Source organism: Ursus maritimus, unplaced genomic scaffold (assembly GCF_017311325.1).
Source record: "Ursus maritimus isolate PB19 unplaced genomic scaffold, ASM1731132v1 scaffold_5, whole genome shotgun sequence".
Classification (NCBI taxonomy): domain Eukaryota; kingdom Metazoa; phylum Chordata; class Mammalia; order Carnivora; family Ursidae; genus Ursus; species Ursus maritimus.
Window position 1 is genome coordinate 4,813,769 of NW_024426663.1, and position 6,135 is coordinate 4,819,903.

Here is a 6,135-nt window from a genome sequence, read left to right on the forward strand (position 1 = left end):
ACAGTCCATTCTTAACAGACTTTAAAGGTCTCAGCTCCCTACAACCCTGTTCAAGTCTTGTCAACTCAGAGCCTTGAACACTCCCTACCTTTTTACTCCTCTGTGTTTTAGCTTACTGTTTTCTTTCTCTCATACCTCAACTTCATTCTATACTTGGCAGAATGTTATTTACCCTTCAAAGGCCAGTTTAAGGGTCGCTGCCTCTGTGACATTGGAGTAATCATATATAGTTATTTTATATAATGCTGATTTGTATAAATTCAAATCACTTAAGTATTTTCCCTGAAGAGACAAAGTCACATTGTCTAGCGATAAGTGAACAGTTAATAACACCTCTTCAAAGTCCATCTAAGTATGTATCTATCATATTGCTGCTTAGTTACTCCAATATCAATAATTACTTAGGTGTATCATCCCGGGAGGCATTTGATTTATATTTATGAATTATTTCACATAGACATTTGAGTTATGATCTGAAACAGTTGCAAATTCAATGTCTTATTCCAATTCCCTGAATAATTTTGAGGGAAGACCATCATGTATGATTTTTTTTCTGCTTAAAATCGGACTACCCAGACTTTAAGCAAATTAGAGATATTGAAAATATTAGGACATCTATAGTCTTTTGATATGTTGAATTTTCACATTTGGAGTATGAGTTTCTAATAGGAAATAAGTGGACATAATTTTTCTTTTTACTCCTTTGGCTTTGACGCCACAGGAAGCCAGCTTGCTAACTGCCTGATACCTGATATTTCCCTGAATGAAAAGACTTTCCGATGAGGATCAGCATTTTCCCCAAGACAGGAGTGTGAATTCTCTTCTTCCTAAAGATACACATCCCTTAAAAGAGTCCAGAATATTTCCTGCAAAACTGCCTCAGTCATCTGAGCACTTATTAGAGTACTATCAGAAAGCTGAGGGAAGAAATGTGTCATTCCTGCAAAGGAAAAAACAAATGCACCTAAAATAGGCCAAGGCCTTGAACATCAGCAAGATTACAGAGCGTGGCGGGGAGTAAATAATGTTTTCAATAAGATTTTGGTTTCAAAAATAACTGTATCCTTTAGCTCCCTGGCTTAAATTTTCCAACTTTCTCACTTCTGGAATTTTGTGAAATATACAAATGGTAGACAAGTATTTGTGTTAATATTCTGAATTTACGTTTTTTAAATTAGGAAGGTGGGTGGTTTTGTTGGGATGGTCCGTCATGGAGTCTGGAACTACACAGATTGCAATTTACACCTAGTCACAAATAGAGGAGTTCCTTTCCTAGGACAATTTCAGGATCTCTTCATGTAGGAAAATTTTCTGTAACTAAGGAAGGACTCAACTTTTAGGCAAGAACTCATTACGTCAGGTAATTCCATGCCAATGTGAGCTGTTCTTTTTCCCTCAAGTCTTTATTGATCTTGACCCCAGGTTCTCCATCAAACTCAATCCAGACTGAGCTGCAGGAACACCCCGCTGGGTGCGGACTTCAGGCCCACCACTGGGGCGTCTGGACGCTTCAAACAATTCCGAAGCGCCTGGAAAGTCTGAGCTAGAAAACTAAGGCACAGGAGGGAGAACGTGATATTTGATTTTATTGGGCTAATAAGTAGAGGGAAAACAGGAAGGGTTGGGAGCAAATCTAAACGCATTCTTTCTTGGGATCAGTCCTTCCCACTGGGGCAGCCTACTCCTAGAGGATTGGAGGGACTAATAAGAAGGCCTGAGCCTCTGAGCTCCGCAAGGGCAAGTCTCCGAGGGGTTGGTGCCCCACAGCGTCGGGCTCCTGGCTAGATTCCCGGGCGCTGGAGGACGGCGGACGCGTCCCAAGGCGCTCGGACCGCCTTGCTGTCAGGCGACCGTGCTTGCGCGTGGCCACCGGGGCAAGACGCTGCAACCTGCCCTAGAAGTCCGGGTACGAGAGGCCTTTTCAAATAATAAAGGAACTCCTGCCCTGCCCTTCGATTCTTCCCGCACCCGGTTCGTTGAAAGCATTTATCCTTTGGGGATTGGGCAGCGAACCAACCTCGGGTCGAAATGTAAAAGGTGTAAGGTATTTCTGATGGGCTCCCTTGCCGCATTCATTTCCTTCCTGCTGAAGGATCGCACTGAATTGTAATCACTTTACACTGTGATTTTCTCAATTAAAAAAAATGTGTTTCAGAGCATCACTTTGAAGAAAAGTCTTGCTTCCTGCTCATGAACCTTTAAGTCCCTGGTAGGAAGAGGCGAGTTGAAGGCACATGAGAGATGCTCAGGTTTCCAAGATAACCCAGCGCCGGGCAATGCGCGTCGTGAACAGCGCAGAGATTTACAAGAACACGTATTCATTGGGGCTCCCTGCCAGCCTGTCTGCAGGGACTTCAAGTCACCTGCAGGGCCTGGAGACAGATTTCGGCTTGCCGGCTACAGCATGGGAACCGGTTCCTGTGTAATTGAAACCCCACTCTCAGGTAGAAAGACGTCAAATCACTCCTGAGCCCAGACGGAATTCAGCATCAAAGGGTTACGCGCGGTTGCTGGGTTCGGGCGGAGAGGGCGCCTCGGCACTCCCAGTAATTCAATTAGTCAGGTTTCTGGAAGGTGGGGCCGGGGAGGGGGGGAGGAGGCGTGGGGAAGGGAGGAGATTAAGAAAACGCCTCTTTCTCGTGGAACAAACCAATCCTGTTGGAGTGAAGAGAGGAAAACCCCGACCTGTAAGCAAACAGCAGGCCGTACACTGACTGCTGCTGCTCAGCCACCCACCCACCCCGCTTTCCAAGTAAACTGCATGGGGAGGGAAGGAAAAAAAAAAAAGAAAAAAAAGGCAGCCCACATGACCCGGGCCGCGGCGCAGCGGCGCTGGCTGGGCGCGGGGCTGCCAGCGCCTCCCCCTGCTAGGTCCGGAGCTCACACCCGCGCTCGCGCAGCCCGCCTGCCCCGCGCCCTGCGCTTACACGCCCGGGCGCCCCCCCCACAACGGCCGCGCCGCCCACGTCCACGTTCACGCGCGCGGCCTTGCGCTCCGGTGCGGCGGCGGCTGCTGCTGCTGCTGCTGCTGCTGCTGCTGGGTCGCGGTTGCTGTCGGCTTTACACGCAGGTCATTAACGAGGGGGCGTGCCCGAGGAGATTTTTCCCATAAAGCATTTTTTCTCTCTTTTTTTTCTCTTTTGCAAAACTGACTTTTACCTCTTTCCACTTCTCGCCAGTCATTTCAATCCCTCCTGGGCGGTTCGTGCTGCTGCTGCTGCACTCAAGTTTATTTTCCCGCCTGGTAGAGGTTTTAGGATTCGGTTGGTGCTTTTCACCTCTTGTTGCTGCTGTGCCCAAGGAGGGAAAGAGGAGCAGCTGCAGGAGAATCGGGAAGGTTTTCTGATGTAGTCATCGGGGAGGTGCCACTCGCTCCTGCGCTCCCTCTCACTCTCTTTTTTTTCCCCCCCTCTTTTCTCGTTTCAAACTGATTGATGCATCTCTACAAGTTGCCGGGCTTGGGGCCGGACCCGTCGGAGTCGCAGGGACACTTCTGAGCGCTCACCCGAGGCTCTTGGCACCGCGTCTGGGGGCTCAGTCTCGCTCCCGGAAGGCGATCGGAGACTGCCATCAGCCCATCCAGGAGTTGGAGGGATTCATTTTAAAAGTGATTGTTTTCCCTCTCGCTCTCCAGCCTAACAGTTGGGTCGGCGTGGTCCTGCAGGTTTGGGCATCCCAGCTCCGCCTCGCTGGCTGGTTCGTAACCTCTGCTCTTCATTCACTCTGGTGCACCCACACCCGGCCAAGAAAAGCACGCGCGAGAAATCCCCGAGGCTCCGCCAGCGCCCGGGGTGTCGTCTCCCGCCGCAGCAGTCTGACTCCGCCGGGGGACCTGCCGGAGGACACGAAGAGCTAAACTTTCTTTGAGGTTTGCAAGGCAAGACCGCTCCTCGCCAGCTTAGCTGCAGCTTAACCAGTTCCAGGACGCCGGCTGGGCTGGGTTTGTGGCTCCGGATCCCCACCCTTCTCGGCGCACCGCCCCGAATCCGCAGCACTCACGACTCCGAGATTTCCAGGGGTCTCCGGGTTAAGGCACAGAGGAGGCGGGGGAAGGGGGTCCTCACACTCCGGGACCACAGGCGCGAAGCCCCCCGTCCACACGGAGCCCTCCTGCAGTTTCTCACCGGCCGCCAAAGTAACTTGGAGCGAAGCGGGGCGCACTGCGAGGGCCCTGGGCGGCGGCGGATCCGTGCGGAGCCCGCGGCGCCGACGCTGAGCCGGGCCCGGCGGGCCAGTGTATGTCTCCCCGCGGCCGCGGCGCGCAACTCCCGGTGACTGTGCAGCGTGCGCCGCCGCCTGCCCCAACCCGCGGTGCCGCCGCCCGGCCCGGTGCGCACCTCCTTCTCCCGGGGTGACCGGCCTGCCGCCGCCGCCGCTCGAGACACAGCTTGGCACCCCTTCCCCCGCCCTCGCCGCCGCCACCACACACACGCATGCTTCTCTCCATCTTGTGATTCCTTTTTTTCTCCTGAACCCTCCAGTGGGGGTGCGAGTTTGTCTTTGCCCCCTCCCCACCCCCCCTCCACCGTCTCCTCTTCTCGTTCTCCTTCCCCTTCCCAGCTTGGTGTGCGCCTCTTTCTTTTCTCGCCACTTCATTCTTATTTATTCATATTTATTTGGCTCCAGCTCTCTTTCTTCCCTTCCCTCCCTCCCTCCGGATCCCTGCTCTTTCCCCGGAGTGGCTTGTCGGGGGCTCCGCCGCTGGCCAGGCGTGATGTTGCACGTGGAGATGTTGACGCTGGTGTTTCTGGTGCTCTGGATGTGTGTGCTCAGCCAGGACCCAGGCTCCAAGGCCGTCGCCGACCGCTACGCCGTCTACTGGAACAGCAGCAACCCCAGGTAAGGCAATGGGAGCGGAGAGCGGGGGATATCGGGCCTCGGCGCCCTGCGGAAGGAGCGGCGGTGGCGGCGGGGACCAGCGCGCACCAGCCACCGGCGGCGCGCACCCTCGGAGCCTGCGTCGCCAAGGCGCTGATGGCTTTCGAGGCGCCCACGGGAAGCGCTCCCGTCGCGCCTCTCTTTGTTAAGCTGCCTCAAAGAGGCCGGGAGTCCCTGGGAGTCCCCGGGGCAGCCCAAACCGGCTGCCTCCGCGGAGCGCGAGGAGACTCGGAAAAGGCGGGAGCTGGGGAGTCGAGATCTCTCTGCTTCCTCACCCGGGCAAGCGGGCCCGCACCTCGATCCGGGCGTAGCGCTTGGGCACCGAGAGCCCCGGGTGCGCGCCGCCAAGAGTTCCCGCCTGGAGCGTGGGTGCGCAGGGACTGCAGGGAGAACCCGCCAAACATCCCCAAAGTTGGTGGGTTGTTTTTTTGTTTTTTGATTTTTCTTCCCTTTTTTCGGTGCGTTCAGAGAGCGCACAGGGTAGGGGAAGCGAGGTGGGGGGGCTGGGAAGCGGAAGCTTTAGGCTTTTATTTTTCTCTTAACTGCGAGGCAATCATCCGGCCCCTGGCCCAGTCTCGGCCCGGCGCGCCTGGCAGTGGAGAGGATTCTCCCACCTCCTTGCCCCCCGTGGGCTCAAGGTGCCAGAAAGTTTGATCTAATGCCGGGTTACGTCATATGTGCGGAGCGAACTGCTGGAGTTGGCCGAGCCGGGAGGTGGGAGCCCTTAGTCCACGGCCTGGCGGTGTGAAGCCGGAGGAACACGCGCAATTACCTGGAACCGTTTTGTGGGCGTCCCCGAAGCCCGCCCGGTACGCGGAAGGCTAGAGATGGGCGCCTGGGGCCGCCCTAGCGCGCCTGCTGGACTCTGGCCACCCGCAGACGTCCCTTGATCAGGGATTCTGGAAGTGGGGAGGAGTGAGGGTTGTCCACCGTGCCTGGCGAACCCCTCCGGATCCAGAGCAGCTCCGAGCCCGACTTTCTCCCGGCCTGTGGGCAGCAGTCGGCCCCGCTGGGCCCCTAATGCTCTGCCTCTCTGGGACCGAGGCCAGCTTCCAGGTGCGGGCTGGTTTCGGTGCCTGCCTAAGAGGGAAATAGCATCGATTATACCTAAAATTCCAGGCTTCTCTCTGGGCTCGAGTGGAAGTTAGGAGGGGAGAGGCGGGAGGCCGAGGGGATAGTTTGTGGTGCCTGCACGCCCAACGTGTATGGGAGAGAGGGGGCTGGCGGGCGCCTCCAGTTCTTCCTACCTCGGAGTGG